Source organism: Ovis aries, chromosome 3 (genome assembly GCF_016772045.2).
Source record: "Ovis aries strain OAR_USU_Benz2616 breed Rambouillet chromosome 3, ARS-UI_Ramb_v3.0, whole genome shotgun sequence".
Lineage (NCBI taxonomy): Eukaryota > Metazoa > Chordata > Mammalia > Artiodactyla > Bovidae > Ovis > Ovis aries.
In genome coordinates this window covers 200,149,414-200,169,830 of record NC_056056.1, presented here as the reverse complement: position 1 = coordinate 200,169,830, position 20,417 = coordinate 200,149,414, and the positions used below count along the sequence as shown (strand labels likewise).

At 39.4% G+C, this 20,417-nt stretch overlaps 1 protein-coding gene across 4 annotated transcripts in view; it reads left to right on the top strand.

Annotated features, from left to right (window-relative positions):
- Positions 1–20,417, top strand: part of PTPRO (protein tyrosine phosphatase receptor type O) — a 268,043-nt gene that overhangs the window by 60,821 nt on the left and 186,805 nt on the right. The gene's annotated exons all lie outside the window — the stretch shown is intronic.

Genomic DNA, 20,417 nt, shown 5'->3' with positions numbered 1-20,417 from the left:
GCTGTAAACAGTGTTCATAATAGCACAGCCTCCAGTAAGGCCATTGCTGGAGGCCTGTGTGCATGCTTGTGCATCCTTCAGTCATTTCCAACCCTTTTTCAACCCCATGGACTATTGCCCGCTAGGTTCCTCCATCCATGGGATTTCCCAGGCAAGAATACTGTCATGGGATGTCATTTCTTCCTCCAGGGGATCTCCTCAGCCCAGGGATTGAATTCAGGTCTCCTGCATTGCAGGCAGATTCTTTACTGTCCGAGCCACTGGGGAAGCCCACTGGAGGCCTTAGGGAATTCTAAAGGAGAGTGCATTTTTTTCCTTGCAAGCACAAATTATTTTTTTAACTGTAAAATGCAACGTGCAAGTTTGTCTCCCTAATGGAAGTATGGCTAATTTTCAGCACACAAGAAAATAATATATACATTTCAAGGAAAAAATATGTAAATTCAAGAACAAATACTGCATAAAAATTTTTCTGTACCTCTTTTGGATGCTGTGGAAGAGCCACCCACCTGCCCTCACACCAGTTTTGTTATAAAATTCTGTTTTTTAATTAAAAAGACATTGAGGCCTTTTTTTCTTCCCATACTTTAAGCTGCTCAGAAATGATAAGATTTGAAAGACCTTTGGTCAGTGCCAGAGAGTAATGCCATTAACAAATGCAAAAGAATAATAAAATGCCTAAAATGATAAGGTATTAGGGTCTGAGATAAATAGTCCTTTCATTGGAAAAAGTTCATGTGTTAATATTCAACATTAAGCAGTGATTAGTAGATACAATATGTGCTTTTTTTTTTAGTAGAGTAGATAAAATCTTGTCCAATTTTAATGTAAATTTAGTGGAAATTTTAATGTCCCACTCTAAAATGCTATGATTGGTTTCAGAGGAATAAAAAAATAATGTCTTTATCAGTGAGCATATCCATAAGGTTTTAACAACAAAGTTCCTTAAATAATTTTACTCTCTGAAATTGTTTCATAACTGGCAAGAAGATTTTCATGTTTAATAAGTCCATATTATATCCCTTGTTCAAAAAAGGAAATCCAAAAAAAGTGTTCATTCTTGTCTTCATCTTAGAAAAGCTGTTTGACCTCTTTCCTTGCTCTCACTGAGTGATTTTTTTTAAACCTATTTTTTTCTGTCTTCTTCAAGAAAGACATATTTTGACAGTATTTCTTTCCTCCAGGGAATCTTTAAATAGCCAGGTAACAAGAATTCATTGTGCAAATGGTACAGTGAATGTGAAAGTAAAGAATGACATTTGGACAATTTTTACTCTAGTTTCATGTTCAGGGAGCTCAGTTTATTAATGAAGAGATTTGGTCTAACCACATTCCCTAAATATTGCTGTCACATTAAATAATTTGCAGGTTTTAATTTAATCTGAGACGCTCATCCTTTCTTACAGCTTTTCTATCATCCAATTCCTTCCTTTCACTTTAGATCAAGTGTTGGAATGCCAAAAGATTTCTGGATGAAGTCCATGTTCAGTTCCATCATCTGAGATTAGACTGTTAATCTCCCCAGTCCAAAATGTAGCTAGCTCCTCTCTCAACATTACTTATTTCCCATTGACAAAACCAGTTGTCTATCCAGGCTCAAGAAGTTGGTATGCAGGTTCTAGCTGCCCCTTCACTTTATATTTCTAGAGCTGTTGTGGTTTAGTTGCTAAGTCATGTCCAGCTCTTTGCCTGTGGACTGCAGCACTCCAGACTTCACTGTCCTTCACCATCTCCCATCTTCATCATCTCAAACTCATGTCCACTGAGGTGGTGGTACCATCCAACCATCTTATCCTCTGTCATCCTTTTCTCCTCCTGCCTTCAGTCATTCCCAGCCTCGGGGTCTTTTCCAAGGAGTCAAGTCTTCACATCAAGTGGCCAAAGTATTGGAGCTTCAGCTTCAGCATCAGTCCTTCCAATGAATATTCAGGGTTGATTTCCTGGTTTGATCTCCTTGCTGTCCAAGGAGTCTTCTCCAGCACCACAGTTCAAAAGCATTAATTCTTTGGCACTCAGCCTTCTTTATGGTCCAGCTCTCACATCTGTACATGACTACTGGGAAAGCCATAGCATTGACTATATGGACCTTTGTCGGCAAAGTGATGTCTCTGCCTTTTGATACACTGTCTAGATTTGGTTTCCTTGGTGGCTCAGACAGTAAAGAATCCCCTTGCAATGTGGGAGACTTGGGTTTGATCTCTGGGTTGGGAAGATTCCCCTGGAGGAAGGCATAGCAACCCACCCCAGTATTCTTCCCCAGAGAATCCCCGGGGACAGAGGAGGCTGGCAGGCTCCAGTCCCTGGGGTTGCAAAGAGTAAGGCATGGCTGAGCGACTAAGCAAGCACACACTAGCACTAGATTTGTCATAGCTTTTCTTAGAAGGAGCAAGCATCTTTTAATTTCATGGCTGCAGTCTCCCTCCACAGTGATTTTGGGGCCCAAGGAAAGAAAGTCTGTCACTGTTTCCATTTTCCCCCCATCTATTTGCCATGAGAGTCTCCCAAAAAAAGTTTCCTTCAAAAGCATTTTCAAGTCCTATGTTAAACTCAGTTTCTCCCTAAAGCAAACCAGAGATCACTGCTTGTATAAAGGTAGCTTATTTTACTGAGGAATATAATCTTAGAGATCAAACATGGGGAGCACAGATTTTGAACAGGGAAAGAAGAAAAACCAATGTGGAGATGTGTTACTGATAAGACACCACAAGCACAACCATTTGTTCAGTCTCACAGGATCTTCTGGAAGCCTTGTGTTTCAGAACTGATGGCTTGGCAGCAAGAGGAGGAAGCATTTATCCATTGGTCCTCATCTCTAGTACTTAAGGTTGGAACTTAAGTGATACACTTCTGGTTGTGTATACCTTGGAGCCAAATATGGTCCCATGGGTATCCCACACCCTTGTGCCAAGCAGTTTTTGGCAGGAAGTAAGAGTTACATGGTGAAGGCCCCAAATCAGGTACTGTATGACTGAACCAGGGTGAAGATTGTTGCAGTATTTTAAAAAACTAGTCAGCACAGCAGTGGTTACAGTCAGAGATGGGCTGAAAGGATATGAAATGGTCAATATAACCCATCCCTTGCACCACTCAGATCCACCATGCCCTCCACTAAGTGCAATCTGTCAGAGTCCCCTTGGAAGTCGTGATCAACATTAATCTGTGAGCAGAATTACTTCCAGGATTTATTGGGACGAACTCCAGTCCCCACTTTTGCAGCCAGCACCAAGGTCAGAGTTGACATGAATCATCTCCCTTCTTGTCTATTCACTCTATTGACTTCCCTCACTCTAACCCAGTGCTTTGACTGGCTTAGATTTCTTGTTGCTGAGATGACCTTGATTCTCATACTTGAGAGATCTGAGCCCTTAGTTGCCTTTCCAGTTGGTGGTATGTTTGCCGTAATGGCCCATTCACATTATCTCTTTGCACAGAAATACAAATATTTACTCCTCATGTATGTTACAGTTCCACACAGACTCCTTCCTGTTCCCATTCTGTGTCACCAATCCTAGCACCGCCCAGAAATTTGAGTCAGTTGCCTCCACTTTGGTTGCTGCAATGGCGTGAGCAGCCCAAATGACCAAGAGGTAGCTGTAGCTTCAAGTTAAAGTGGAAAATAAGAAAATAGTTCTACTTTGTCCTGTGGTAAAAACAGTCCCTTTCCAGAGATCAAGCTCACTTATCCTGCAGAACCTATATTTATGGAAATGAGGAGCACACATTCCACAAGTGAGTCCCTGGAGAGTGGTCAGATGGATCCTGCTCCTTGTTTCTGGGACCCACACATTCTAGCTGCTAGAGGCAGCAGCATATATTAAAGCCACTGATTTGTGCATATACACATCCTAGAAAGGGCTTCCCTGGTGGCTCAGATGGTACAGAATCTGCCTGCAATGCAGGACACCTGGGTTTGATCCCTGGATTAGGAAGATCTCCTGGAGAAGGAAATGGTAACCCTCTCCAGTATTTTTGCTGGGGAAATCCCATGGACAGAGGAGCCTGAGTCCATAGGGTCACAGGAGTTGGACACAACTTAGCGGCTAAATCACCACCATCTAAAGGATTTATAAATGCTTAGTTGCTCAGTTATGCCCGACTCTTTGTGGCCCCAAGGACTGTAGCCTGCCAGGGTTCTCTGCCCATGGAATTTTCCAGGAGAGAATACTGGAGTGGATTGCCATTTCTCCTCCAGGGATCTTCCCAACCTAGGGACTGAACCCTCATCTTCCACATTGCAGGCAGGTTCTTTGCCACTGAGCCATCAGGGAAGCCTGGCACTAACATGAAACAAAAGAATACTTTTGTGCCCAAGGCCATAGATCCAGTCTCATGCATCTTCCTAAGATTCCATTGTCTCATCTTCTACTTATCTTTCTCCAGAGTCCTGACTGAATAGCCGAACCATTTACTCTGCCCAGGAGCCCAAAGCCAAGGCCACTTTTTCTTCCATGCGAGGTGAACTTCCAAATATTAGTTTTGAAAGTTTACTTCCCTTACCACATCCTAAGTGAGCCTCACTTCAGTTCAGTTCAGTCACTCAGTCGTGTCCGACTCTTTGCGACCCCATGAATCACTGGGCTGTAGCAATTATCCAGTAATGCTAGCATGAGTAAATTATTGGGTTGGTCAAAAAGTTCATTTGGAAAGATCCTGTGTGATCTTTTTGATCACCTCAAAGCATCAACTTACCTGTGAAGCATACCCCAATTGTTGTCACCTCTTTTATTCAGTCATGGTGGTGGGAGGGGGTTGGTGCCATACAAATGGACTTGGGGGCTTCACCACCCGTTTATGTAATTTACTTCTGTCTTTTGGAACTTCTCAGACTTCATCTTGAATGGTACTTTTATTAGATATCACTACACTTTCTCCCCAAACTTATGATTTAGTGGCTTAGATAATATACAGTTCTATTCCCATAGTCAACCAGGCTCTAAGATTGTGTGTTTGGCCTCTCCTGGGATCTACTATCATGCCAGGAACTGTTTTTCAAATGTTACATAACTGTCTACTACTCAAGGAATGGCCTTGCTCTAATACACTAGGGTTTTTTTTGTTTTATTTTGTTTTTTACTATGAGCTTTTGTCTATTGAGGTTTGCCCTCTGGCACATAGGCAGCTTATTAGGATGCCTAAAGGGCTGGCCAATTACTGCTAATCATGTTCGATTTCTATTTATGTCAGCAATATTGTAATCCAACTTGAGGTGTTACAGAATATAAAAATGATCAAGGTCCCTGCAGCCTATATAGTGACAGAGAACAGGAGATTTAGTTTAGCTCCGAGGGAAGAAAATGAATGTATATTGTGCTTCCTGTGGAAAAGTGACCTGATTTTTATTTCTGTCATCAAAGAGGGTTATGGAGAACATGTCCACCAGATCACTAGTTGCCACAAGCTACCATGTCTAAGAGGCTGACTTGATCTAATACCAAAAAAGGTACCTCTAACATGTGGTAATTAGGATGACCGCTGATTCAGCTTTGATGTTTCATTGTCATTTGCCCTGATACATCTGGATTATTCAAAGGCCAGACAAATTAATTACATGGTATTATAAAGAGAATCTCCACTTTTGCAACCCTTAGGATTTTAATGGTGGTACGAATGTCTGAAATTCTTCTTGGAATGAAGTACGAGTTCTGACTGCTGTCTTTACTGGAGGTGGTAAGGGCGGATACAATTTCTAGGGCTTTTCTTAGCTTTTCCTGCCACAGTGACTGCTTCTTCCTAATGAGGTACAGTTTTTCCAACCTCAGAGTATAGCTATATCCAATTTATACATTCAAGAGCCAGGGGAAATAATGAGGTTTTGTCCATGTTCCTATTAAACATTTGAGATGGACTTGAACCCAAACTCAATTTATCACCTGTAGAGGACAACACAGGAGTGGAAGAAATCATGTATAAATATTGGTTGGCCAAAAAGTTCCTTTGGTTTTTCCATAACATCTATGGGAAAAACCAAATAAACTTTTTGGCCAACCCAATAGCACAGATGAGAACTCTGATAATATTAATATTTAAGAGGGAAGCAGAGGGGAAACTTGCAGGAAAAAAAAAGAGAGAGAGTGGAGTCAGAAAGGAGAATGAAGTGAGAGCAAGCAATAATCAACAAATGTAGGGAAGAAAATCTTTTTAGGAGGGAGAAGTGATAATCAATGTGAAACACAGCTGAGTATCACATTCAAAGTTAGAATGACTGAAGTCAATAGGTATAGACAATATGAAGACATTTTTCCTTTGCTTGAACAATTGAAGCAGAAGAGCATGGGGCAAATGCCAGATTGCAAGGGGCTGAGAATTAGAGGGAAACTGAAGAAACTTAGGCAGTGAGGTGGCTCAGACAGTAAAGAATCTACCTGCAATGCAGGAGACCTGAGTTCAATCCTTGGGTCTGGAAGATCCCCTGGAGAAGAAAATGGCAACCCACTCCAGTATTCTTGCCTGGAGAATCCCATGAACAGAGGACCCTGGCAGTCTACAGTCTATGGGGTCACAAAATCGAACATCACTGAGTGACTAACATTAAGCTGTTTTAATAAACTGACCCATGAAAAGAGGACAAGAAGGGATGATGATTTGAAGGGAAGAAGAACCAGAGTAAGGTGTAGCTGTTGCTGTTTTTATTTGGTATTGAAACAGTATGAATGAGTTTTAGTTAGATGAGAGAGAGAAATCAAAAGTAATAGGAAGGTGAATAAAAAAAGATTCCTTTTTCCCCTAATCACTTTTATTCTTCCAATTCTTATGTGAATAATGAAAGATTTCCCCATAGCCCCCTCTAGAACCAAATTTTTAGTCTTTTTTATTGGCTAATTTTACAACCAACATTTTAATTTTATTTTCTTATTGCTTGCAGCTTAGTTCAGGAAGATTTTGCAAAACTATTAAATGTTACACTGCAGCATAAGAAAAGGCAGGCATAATTCTACAATTACCTTGCTCAAATTGAAGCTGTCCAAATTTGAATTATTGGAGCTTTTAAAGAGATAACGACCTATTTCATTTTATTGTCTCTTAATATATGACAGCATTGTAGAATTAAAGATCACACACACTGATGATGAAAGCCCTTGTACTGGAAAATGGGATAGTCTGGTATGCCTGAAAAGATTGATTAAGAAATGAACCAAGATAAGTGTGTTGTTGTTTCAAAGTAATCAGGCCTTTGGGACTACTTAAGGTTATAAACAGAAGCAGGTGTCTAATTTTTTATGAGTCATTTTTACCACTGAGAACACAGATCACATTGTGTGTGTTTGTGTGTGTGTGTGTGTGTGTGTGTGTGTATAGCATATAATTTCTGGAAGATACTGTATGCTGCAGAAATTAATTTCCTTTAGTTCTTTTTACAAGTGGGATCCTTCTTTGGATGTATTCTCGTGGAAATATATCTGAATATATGTGATGTGTTATGTACAAATGTATTTGTGAATTTGCACATAAATACACAGGTTCGTATGTATATATAGGTGCATATATTTGTATGTTTGTATGTGCAAATTAAAGTTCAATCATCGGTGTTGGACTCATTTGAATCACCCTTGTATGTTCAATTATGATTTTAAGATTTCCTTTCAGGTGTGGGAGAATAAGTCAGTTAAGTATGTATGCTTAGTTCAGAGAAAAACATAGATAAGTTATACTATAGCCTTAAATGTTACTAAATTACCATGTTTTACTGAGAAATAATTGACATACACCACTAAGGCATACAGCATGAAGATTTGATCTACATGTATTGTGAAATTATTATTGCAGTAGCTCCAGTAAGCATCCATCATCCCAAAGATACAATAAAAAGACAGTAAACAAGAAAAGAAAAAAACTTTTCTCCTTGTGATAATTCTTAGGATTTACTCTCATAACAACTTTCCTATATAATCATATGGCAGTAATGGGCTATTATCATGTTGAACATTACAGCTCTAGTACTTATTTATCTTACAGCTGGAAATATGTACATTTTGACCATTTTCCTCCAGTTCTCTCCTCCCCCCACACCCTGCCACTGGTCACCACATATCTGATCTCTCTTTCTACAAGTTTGGATGGTAGGTTTAGGTTCCATATATAAGTGAGATCATACAGTATTTGCCTTTCTCTGTCTGACTTACTTCACTTAGTTTAATGCCTTTAAGGTTCATCCCATTTTGTCACAAATGTTAGAATGTTCTCACTTTTTTATGGCTAAATAACATTCCATTGTGTGTGTATACATATACATTCCTTTTACCATTCCTTTCCATTATAACTTATTGCAAGATATTGAATGTAGTTTCATATACTATAACTAGGGCCTTGTTGTTTATCTGTAGTAGTTTGCTGATATCTTTTATTTACTTGCCTGGTTGCTCAACGTAGGTACCGTGTTGAATAGGAGTGGTAAGAGTGGGCACCATTGTCTTGTTTCTGATTGTAAAGATAAAGCTTTCAACCTTTCAACATTGAGTATAATATTAGCTCTAGGCTGATCACGTAGGTCTTTATTAAGATATGTTCCTTCTCTGCCTAATATCTAAGACTTTTTACCATGAATGGATGCTGAATTTTGTCAAATGCATTTTCTGTACCAGTTGAGATGATTACGATTATTCTGTTTCATTTTTTTAATGTGATGTATCATACTGATTGATTTGCAAATGTTGCACCATTCCAGGGATAAATCCCACTGGATCACGGTGAATGATTCTTTTAATGTGCTGATAAATTTAGCTTGGAAGTATTTTATTGTGAGTTTTTGCATCTATATTCACCACTAGCAGTTTTCATTTCTACTGGAGTCCTTTTCTGGCATTGGTATCAGGATAATGCTAGCCTCACAAAATGAGTTTATGAGTGTTCTCTCCTCTTCAATTTCTCAAAAATGTTTCAGAAGGATTGATGTTAATTCTTCTTTAAATGTTTGGTAAAATTCACCAGTGGAGCCATCTCAGTTCAGTTCAGTCGCTCAGTCCTGTTCCACTCTTGCAGCCCCATGGACCGCAGCATGCTAGGCCTTCCTGTTAATCACCAATTCCTGGAGTTTACTCAAACTCATGTTCATTGAGTCAGTAATGCCATTCAACCATCTCATCCTCTGTCAATCCCCTTCTCTTCCCACCTTCAATCTTTTCCAGCATCAGGGTCTTTTCAAATGAGTCAGTTCTTTGCATCAGGTGGCCAAAGTATTGGACTTTCAGCTTCAGCTTCAGTCCTTCCAATGAACACCCAGGACTGATCTCCTTTAGAATGGACTGGTTGGATCTCCTTGCAGTCCAAGGGACTCTCAAGAGTCTTCTCCAACACCACAATTCTAAAGCATCAATTCTTCAGCCTTCAGCTTCCTTTATAGTTCAGCTCTCTTTATAGTTCAGCTCTCATATCCATACATGACTACTGGAAAAACCATAGAGTTTCCTAGACAGATCACTGTTGGCAAAGTAGTGTCTCGGCTTTTTAATGTGCTGTCTATGTTGTTCATAACTTTCCTTCCAAGGAGTAAGCGTCTTTTAATTTCATGACTGCAATCACCATCTGCAGTGATTTTGGAGCCCCCAAAAATAAAGTCAGCCATTGTTTCCACTGTTTCCGCATCAATGTGCCATGAGGTGGTGGGACCAGATGCCATGATCTTAGTTTTCTTGAGTTTTAAGCCAACTTTTTCACTCTCCTCTTTCACTTTCATCAAGGGGCTCGTTAGTTCTTCTTCACTTTCTGCCATACAGGTGGTGTCATCTGCATATCTGAGGTTATTGATATTTTCCCCGGCAATCTTGATTCCAGTTTGTACTTCATCCATCCTGGCATTTCTCATGATGTACTCTGCATATAAGTTAAATAAGCAGGGTGACAATATACAGCCTTGACATACTCCGTTTCCTATTTGGAACCAGTCTGTTGTTCCATGTCCCAGTTCTGACTATTGCTTTCTGACCTGCATATAGATTTTTCAAAAGGCAGGGCAGGTGGTCTGGTATTCCCAGCTCTTGAAGAATTTCCCAGTTTGTTGTGATCCATACAGTCAAAGGCTTTGGCATAGTCAATAAAGCAGAAGTAGATGTTTTTCTCAGAGAAGGCAATCACACCCCATTCCAGTATTCTTTTGCCTGGAAAACCTCATGGATGGAGGAGCCTAGCAGGCTTCAGTCCATGGGATTGCTAAGAGTTGGACACGACTGAGCGACTTCACTTTCACTTTTCACTTTCATGCATTGGAGAAGTAAATGGCAACCCACTCCAGTGTTCTTGCCTGGAGAATCCCAGAGAAGGGGGAACTTGGTGGGCTGCCGTCTATGGGGTTGGACAGAGTTGGACACGACTGAAGCGACTTAGTAGCAGCAGCAGCAGATGTTTTTCTGGAACTCCCTTGCTTTTTTGATGATCCAACAGATGGTGGCAATTTTATATCTGGTTCCTCTGGTTTTTCTAAATCTGGCTTGAACATCAGGAAGTTCATGGTTCACATACTGTTTGAAGCCTGGCTTGGAGAATTTTGAGCATTACTTTGCTAGCGTGTGAGATGAGTGCAACTATGCAGTAGTTTGAGCATTGTTTGGCATTGCCTTTCTTTGGGATTGGAATGAAAACTGACCTTTTCCAGTCCTGTGTCCACTGCTGAGTTTTCCAAATTTGCTGGAATATTGAGTGCAGCACTTTCACTGCATCACCTTTCACGCTTTGAAAGCTCAACTGGAATTCCATCACCTCCACTATTTTGTTCATAGTGATGCTTTCTAAGGCCCACTTGACTTCACATTCCAGGATGTCTGGCTCTAGGTGGGTGATCATATCACCATGATTATCTTGGTCGTTAAGACCTTTTTTGTACAGTTCTTCCTTGTATTCTTGCCACCTCTTCTTAATATCTTCTGCTTCTGTTAGGTCCAGACCATTTCTGTCTTTTATTGTGCCCATCTTTGCATGAAATGTTCCCTTGGTATCTCTAATTTTCTTGAAGTGATCTCTAGTCTTTCCCATTCAATTTTTTTCCTCTATTTCCTTGCACTGATCACTGAGGAATGATCACAAGATCACTTTCTCATCTCTCCTTGCTCTTCTTTGGAACTCTGCATTCAAATGAGTATATGTTTCCTTTTCTCCTTTGCCTTTTGCATCTTTTCTTTTCACAGCTATTTGTAAGGCCTCCTCAGACAACCATTTTGCCTTCTTTCATTTCTTGGGGATGAAAGAAGGGGATGGTCTTAATCCCTGCCTCCTGTATAATGTCACGAACCTCCGCCCATAGTTCTTCAGGTATTCTATCAGATCTAATTCCTTGAATCTGTTTCTTGCTTCCACTGTATAATCATAAGGGATTTAATTTAGATCATACCTGAATGGTCTAGTGGTTTTCCCCACTTTCTTCAATTTAAGTCTGAATTTGGCAATAAGATTTCATGATCAGAGCCATAGTCAGCTCGTTGTCTTGTTTTTGTGGACTGTATAGAGCTTCTCCATCTTTGACTGCAAAGAGTATGATCTATCTGATTTTGTTATGGACCATCTGGTGATGTCCATGTGTAAAGTCTTCTCTTGTGTTGTTGGAAGAGGTTGTTTGCTATGAGCAGTGTGTTCTCTTGGCAAAACTCTATTAGCATTTGCCTTGCTTCATTTAGAATGTTTGGCCTTCATTCCAAGGCCAAATTTGCCTGTTACTCCAGGTATTTCTTGACTTCCTACTTTTGTATTCCAGTCCCCTATAATGAAAAGCACATCTCTTTTGGGTGTTAGTCTAGAAGGTCTTGTAGGTCTTCATAGAACCATTCAACCTCAGCTTCTTCAGCATTACTAGTCAGGGCATAGACTTGGATTACCGTGATATTGAATGGTTTGCCTTGGAAACAAACAAAGATCATTCTGTCATTTTTGAGATTGCACCCACATACTGCATTTTGGACTCTTTTGTTGACTATGATGGATACTCCATTTCTTCTAAGGGATTCTTGCCCACAGTAGTAGATATAATGGTCATTTAGTTAAATTCACTCATTCCAGTCCCTTTTAGTTCACTGATTCCTAAAATGTCAGTATTTACTCTTGACATCTCCTGTTTGACCACTTCCAATTTTCTTCACTGCAGATTTTCTTATTACTGATTCAATCTTCTTACCAATCTATTCAAGGATTTTATTTCTTCCTGATTCATCTTGGTAAGATGTACGTCTCTAAGAAAGTTCCCATTTCTTCTAGTCTGTTGGTGTATAGTTGTTCATTATAGCATTCATAATCCAGGAATTGTCACCAACTCTTCTGGTAAGATGAGGCTGTAAGAATCTCTTCAAAGGGGGTAGGGCTGTGACTCAGCACCTTTGCCTGGATGCAGGCAAACTGGGTTTGAGGGCCAGTGAAACTCCTCATTAGAGGACTCAAGTCAGGCAGATATGAGTGCCCTGGTCAGAGTGCACCCTTGATTTGATGGTGCAGATGAATAAAACCACTGGTTGGGATTCCTACTTGGGCACTGCAGGTAGGAACTCAGTCCACCAGGATCCATGTGCTGGATGTTGCAAGCCCCTCTGCCCTTCTCCATCACAGATTCTCAGTGATTGAGCCCCACAGATGCCACCACAATCCCTGAGGTGTGAGAAGAGACTAGGGCTTCCCACAGAGGAAATACACAATGCTGGGGGTGGAAGCTACTTGTTCCCCTTGGGTTTTTCTTTTTCCACTGGAGGGACTGAAGGCTTAGGAAAGACCTCTCTGCACTGTGCTAACCTAGAGGAGCAATACAGTCTTCAAGTAGCTGTCCTCGTACCGTTCTAACACAGTCTGTCTTGGTCTCTAAGGAGAAAGGAGGTGATTCAGCCTCACCCCAGTATTGTAGGATTCTTTCAGTGGTATCTTGTTCTTGAATAGTTTTGGCTTTGAATAGTTTTATTCTTATAAACAGGAGGAGCAAAATCCTAGGAACACTTGTATCACCATTCTAGTAATATCACTTCTACTCTCTTTTAAATGAGTTTTTGCATTTATTATTTTTATTATTCTAGTATTTATTTTAATTGGAGTATAACTGCTTTACAACATTGTGTTAGTTTCTGCTGTACAAAAATGTGAATTGCTATATGCACACATATATCCCTTCCCTCTTAAGGGGATCCCAGCTCCCCGTGCATCCCATCCCTCTACATCATCACGGAACACCGAGGTGCGCTCCCTGAGCTATACAGAAGCTTCCCACTAGCTATCTGTTTTACACCTGGTATTGTATACAGGTCAATCCTACTGTCTCAATTCGTCCCATCTTCTTCTTCCCCAACTGTGTTCACAAGGCCACTCTATTTTTTAATCTTCCTTTTCCTCCACTCTTTACATAGTTAAGAACTGTGTAAAATTTGAATCCCAAGTATAATCCTTAATGTGATGTGATAATAATACATGATTAGGAAAAAAATCAAAAGGAAAATTTTCAATGAAAAAAGAATCCAGAAACAAAAATTCATAGGGCCAGATAAGGTATCTACAGGCTTATTCCCTATTAAGTTTTTCATCTGACATCAGCTCACGCTTCAATGTTATATGAATTCTTATGAGCCTGTAGAGAAAGAAAAGAAAATCAAGTTGAGAGAGCATCTTTATTAGGTCATTTACTCCTCTTAACATAGTCCTTCCATTTGAGCATTTACAGTGAAACAGACTTAATTCTCTGCCTCCCTATGGGAAGTTTAACAAAGAAGATGGAAGTGTAGAAGGGGCCACAGATCATAGACAAAGTATTTTTGCAACGTATTTTTACAAACTCGGTCAGGAACTGACTGAGTTCTGTGACTGATGTAATCAAAACCATCTCTGGGAGTTTTGCCATTGGATATCTGGGAGCTGGGCACATATGTGAATTATTGGATATTTCTCCTTTACTTATAATTCATCACTAAATTCTAAGACCATATGATATTTGTCCTCAATAGAAAGGTACTATGATACACTGAAATAATTTAGTGGTTTAGTCACTGGCCTACCATCAAAATTTGTAACTCAAAGTTTGTGTTTCTTTCTAATTACATTTGCTTTCCTTAGTCACCAAGACCTAAGCAACTGATAATATTTATATCTCTAACAACTGTGTTTGATTTATACAAAGGAAGAACACAAACAAGCTTTCATTAAGCAATGACTGTGTGCCAATCACTGTGAAATATGCTTTCACATGTGGTGTTTACTTCTTGCAATAACACTAAGGGATTAATATCATTATCCCCATTTTACAGGCAATACAATGAAGAAGTTAGGTTCCAAGCGAGTTCTCTCTGGTTGAAAAGGCCTGGTTTGTGCTGACAGTCAGAGGAAATGAGGACTTTTTTCCATTAGATTTTTTGGAATCGGCCTCAGTTATCCAGTGTTTTTCAAAACAGTCACACTTTAATAAACTTGGATTTCACAAGCTCATTTCACCTTTAAGAGTGAAAATGTGAATATGTACAGCAGTATATTTGGTCTTATTCATCCACTCATCAACCTTTATTGAGTATCAATGTGCAATCAACTATTTAAGGACCTGAGAACAAAACAGGAAAAGCTCTAGCCATCAAGAGCCTCACGTCCTAGTGAAGTCTGTGAGGGAAAGCCCCAACTCCATTGATGAAAATAATATACAAGAGTATTCTGAATACTAATTGACCAATGCTATTGAAATATACCCTCCTAAGGTACGCCTTGTGGAAGTGGGTCTTATGCATTACTATGGCAATGGTTTATCTCCCAGACCTCAAACTTTTTTTCAGTTACCCTGAAGAATTAAGAATATAAAGAGTAAACCCCAAATCAAAACCAGTGTCCACAAGACAGTCAGTATGGAGACAAGGCAAGAATTAAATGATGCTTCCAGCACAGTGTGACTCCCATCTTTAATGTGAAGATAAATATAAGAGAGATAAGGAGAAATTTAAAGTGGTCACAATGAGACTGATGTAAATGAATGGTGAGCCACTCTATATAATGACAACATGGATAGCAGCACATAAAAAGGCTGTATATTTTATTGGTGAAATCATTTATTCATACAATAGCACTGTTTGGATATTCAGAAACAGTCTTAAACTTCTCGTTTTTTGGCCTACCATTTTTAAATAATGGTTCTTTGGCTCCCTGAAGTCAGTTCTTCCCATGTGCATTTTTACTTCTCTTATTACTTTTGCCCTTTAAACCTTTGGATCAGTAGGAAAAAAACTGACAGAAATGTGTTCCAATTCTAGGTCTGCTATTTATATACCAGCTATAGCTACATTTATTTGAAAAATAACTCCCTGAATGTTGGTTTCTCAGTTACTTTACTGTAAGAACAAAACTAAACTGTTGGTTAGTTGCTGAGTCGTGTCTGACTCTTTTGCAACCCCATGGACTGTGGCTCATTAGGCTCCTCTGTCCATCGGATTTCCCAGGCAAGTATACTGGTGTGGGTTGCCATTTCCTCCTCCGGGAGATCTTCCTGGTCATACCTGAGTCTCCTACATTGGCAGGCATGTTCTTTACCCCTGAGCAACATCAAAACAGTAATACCTATCATAAAGGTTTGTGAAAAATAAGTGAAATTTAAGTTGCCTATCATGTAAGTAGGAATTTAGTAAATTTAGTTAAATCCCTGGAATATCTCTTCTTGTTTCAACACCATATAAATGTAGTTCTTTACAGAAACTAAGTTTTTAAAATTATGTGCCTAATTCAAAGTAGGTCTTCAATAAATACCTGTGGATTAAGTGCTTATATTTTATATTTCAAGTATTTTAAATTCAATTCACTTAAGGAAAGTAACTATGTACAACTTAGTAAGTATCATGTTTGGGGCATATCAAATTATTTTACCACTAGTGTATTAATTCAGGATGGAAACCCAGTCTTAGTGTCTTCTTTTTTTGTTTGTTTTAGAGTTTGGTTCAACCCTTGAAAAGCTTTCTAACCATTAGAGCTACCCAATGGAATGGAATGAATTGTTCAGGAGTAGGCTCCAAATTTCTGCAAATGCTAACAAAGGCTGAATTGACATCCATTAGGAAAGTGGTAGAGAGTTCTAAATTAGTTGGAAATTGTCCAAGATGATTCCCAAGGTCTCTTCTCTCTCAATGATCTCATAACTCTCAACAGCATACAGTGCTTCACTTAGCAAGTAAGAGAAAGAAGCTATGATTTCCCAGTGTGTCTTTCACAGGAACACTCTAAGTATTATTTCATCTCGAATCCTCTTTATAGGTAATAATAATAGCTAACAATATTGCAACTCCACCAGGTACTGTTCTGAGTTCTTTGTGTGCATTCACTCATTTAATCCTTACAACAATCCTAGGAGGTAGGTACTACTAGCATTGCTATTTTACACTGGAGGAAAGTCACGAGTAGAAAAAGTCAAATAACTTGCTCAAGGTCAAGTAAGTAATTGACGGAGCTGGGAATCAAATCCAAAGGAGGTCCAGCTCTAAATCCTACTAGTATGTGATACCAGAGGGTCTCCCACAATACAAGCCTATTTCTCACAGATCCAGAGTTTGTTAACTAGAAGTTCATAAAGACGCAGACCATATCTATTTATATTCATCCTTGAAACTATGGCACCACCCCACTCCAGTACTCCTGCCTGGAAAGTCCCATAGACGGAGGAGCCTGGTGGGCTGCAGTCCATGAGGTCACTAAGAGTCGGACATGACTGAGTGACTTCACTTTCACTTTTTCACTTTCATGCATTGGAGAAGGAAATGGCAACCCACTCCAGTGTTCTTGCCTGGAGAATCCCAGGGATGGGGGAGCCTGGTGGGCTACTGTCTATGGGGTTGCACAGAGTCGGACGTGACTGAAGCGACTTAGCAGCAGCAGCAGCAGCAGCAACACAATAAGTAACCAATGAATGATTTTCTTGCTGTATTAAGATTAATCTGGCTCCTCTTTTTCATGTTTTTAAAAAAGTTGTGTGTTGTTGTTTAGTCGCTAAGTTATCTCTGACTCTCTGTGACCCAATGGATTATAGCCCATCAGGTCCTCTGTCCATGGGATTTCTCAGGCAAGAGTACTGGAACAGGTTGTCATTTCCTTTTTAGGGAAATCTTCCCAACCAGGGGTTGAACTCATGTCTCCTGCATTAGCAGGCAGATTCTTCCCACTGAGCCAAGGAACCTCCCTTTTAAAAATCATATCATAGAAAAGTGTGTTGTTTAGCTCTTATACTAAGATTATTATTTCCCTGATTAGAGATAAGAAGTAGCTCAGAAATGCTTGTTTTTACTGCATTTAGAACCAAAATGCCGAAGCTCCAGTATTTTGGTCATCTGATGTGAACAGATGACCTATTAGAAAAGTCTCTGATGCTGGGAAAGATTTAGGGAAGAAGGAGAAGAGGGTGTCAGAGGATGAGATGGCTGGACGACATCACTGATGCAATGAATATAAACTTTGGCAAACTCTGGTAGATAGTGAAGCACAGGGAGGCCTGGTGTGCTGCAGTCCATGGGATTGCAGAGTCAGACATGACTGGGAGATTGAACAACAGCAGAACCAAAAGACCTTTAAGATGACCTAGGATGAATACATAAAACATGGTAGGATGACCTACATTAGAAGTAGGTAAGAATAAAAAGCAAAACCAAGGGCAGAAACATACCAAGGAGACAGTTTAATAGATATATACATGCTATCCCATACAATTACTTCAAGTGGGACACACGTTTGTTCTGAGCTTTTCAAAACACAGTCACAGGAAAAGGGAAATTGATCAGCTTCAAATTTTAGCTGTCCTCAAAATATAAAAAGAATATTTCTCAAGAGAAGCAAATCTATTCTTAGTGTCAAACTAGGAAAAAATCTCTTGCAAAGATCAAAAGCGACTTCAAAAGGAAATGAACAATGTCTTCCAGAAAATTCTGTGAGTATTTTTCTTGACACTACCTTTTGTATGAGATTAAGGTCTTATACCAAATCTCTTTAGTTGGGAGGGGGCCACACAGACGGCAGGTTCCTCCTCTGTAACCAGTCGGTATTCAGTTTCAATCAGAAGACTGAGGTTAATTGCCAAGATCCAAGGTGATAGTCCAAATCACTGTTTAATTCTGAGTTAGAGTTAGCAATAAATTGAGTCAATATCCTGCATAAACTCTTTTTTTGTTGCTCTGTTTTTTCTAAATTTTACTTTTTAAGGGGTAGTTAGAGACTTTGGGAAGGTCATGTACGCACTGTTGTATTTCAAATGGATAACCAACAAAGACTTATTGTATGGCACATGGAACTCTGCTCAATATTATGTGCCAGCCTGAATGGGAGAGGGGTTTGGGGGAGAAAAGATACATTCGTATGTATGGCTGAGTCCCTCCCTTCACTCTTCACCTGAATTGATCACAACATTGTTAATCAGCTCTACCCCCATACAAAATGTTTTTGGTCATAAACTCTTTATTTTTAAAAAAAATCTTTCTTATTTATTTATTTTTGCACAGTAGCTTGAATCTAATGGTCCCTTCAAATGCTGTCTCCCATTTCCTTTAGGCCAAACCTGCAATTCTTTTGTGTTTTTTTGGTTTTCAATTTTGAATTGCAAGATAATTGCTTTACAATTTTGTATTGGTTTCTGCTGTACAACAAAGCGGATCAACCTTAAGTATACACATATCTCCTCCCTTGTGAGCCTCCCTTCCTTCCTTCCATTCCACCACTTTAGGGCATCACAGAGCACTGGGCTGGGTTCCTTGCATTATACAGTAACTTCCCACTAGCTATCTGATTTATGCTTGGTATATATGCCAATGCTACTCTTTTGGAGAGAGTTGGAGGAATCAAAAGAGTAAGCCTACAGTTCTTAATAAGATCCACAAGGCTCCCCAGCAGCCTCACCCACCACACCTTTTTCCACTGTACCTACTGTTCCCAGTCCTTACGCTAAATTACCATCATTTCTTCCTCATGCCATTGTCATTCCATGTCAGTGGTTCTGCACACGCCATTCTATTTGCTTGCAACTTGTTCTCCTTTCCGACTGCGCCATCCCTTACCTAGTTAATTTCTGCTTCCCAAAAGTTACTCCTGGACCAGGATGTCGTCTCTACTCCCCTTAAGTGGACTGGGCACCTTTCATCATTACCAAAGGTCTTCACACTCTGTGAAAAATATCAGTGCTTCATGAGCTCACTCACTTTATCCTTCATTTGTTCAACAGTTAATCTCAGATGAGCATCTCCTTTGAACTAGGTACGTTTCTAGCCCTGAGATACAGCCATGAACAAAATATACAAATATTCCTACCCTCACATAGCTTTCATTCTAGTGTGTGGAGCTATTAATAAACGTCTTCACTAAAATACAAGCATCATGTGGTCATTCACAATTTCTGTCTTACTCACTGATGCAACCCCTAGCATCCAGCACAAGATGTTCATAGAATTTATATCAGAATAGCATGGATATAGACATGGAAGCAAATGACCCTAAAACTGCACTGGCTTAAAGCAATATAGGTTTGTTTTCTTACCATTTTATATAACTGGGATCTCGTCCTATCCTCTCATCACAGTCATTCAGGGACATAGATCAGAAGAAAAGCCATCCTTACAAATACTGCTGATCATTATACTAGAGAGAACTCTCCAGAATTGTAACCAGGAGTAAATATCTCTCCAAGGTTTCAACCAAGAGTTGAATACTCCACACCTGAAGTGCTGCACAAGACACTTCCACTTATAACTCACTGGCCAAAATTAGTCAGATGAATCACCTGGCCATATCCAACAATTAATACAAGGGGCCAGAGGGAAGAAACAGGTATTTGGCAGCTGTCACTGTTGATTGCAACAGAGAACTCACTGAACATTTGAGGAAAAGAAGACTGGATCACAGTGAGGACCAGTTGTGACAAAGATGAAAACCATGTCCTTTCTCTGCATGAATTCCTCTGTGAAATATGTTTGCTCCTATTGTGCCATATGTAAGGATTAAGCTAATGATAAATTGGGGAGGTATTGCTTCTGCTCACGTCATGTACTCATAGCTTGATTAAACACAACCAGGGATGGCAAAATGGTTATCCACAAAATATAAAGCAGATATCCTTCAGGCAAGATAACTAAAATTTCACTATGTATTAAAGTGATTATTCAGATGAACTATAAAATATTTCATAGGTCGAATTTCATTAGACTAGTTCACATGGCTATTTTTGCACTGCCTTGCAAATCAACCTTAAACACATTCTGCAGGGTTGATTGAAAAGCAAACTCTATTACACATTTTGCTCTCCTTGCCAACTATAATTTTGTATTTTGCCTGAATATTCAATTTTCTGTATTTAATTAAAAATTAATTAAAATTCATTAGAGTATAAATTGTAACTCATAATTCCATTGAATCCTAACTATAGGTCATGCTTCTTAAACACAGAAATGGCCTAGCATTTTATTTCAATATAAGTGGAAGAACTGTCAAGATTATAGTATTTTGTTGCCCAGATGGGGATTTGGTTTTTGTTT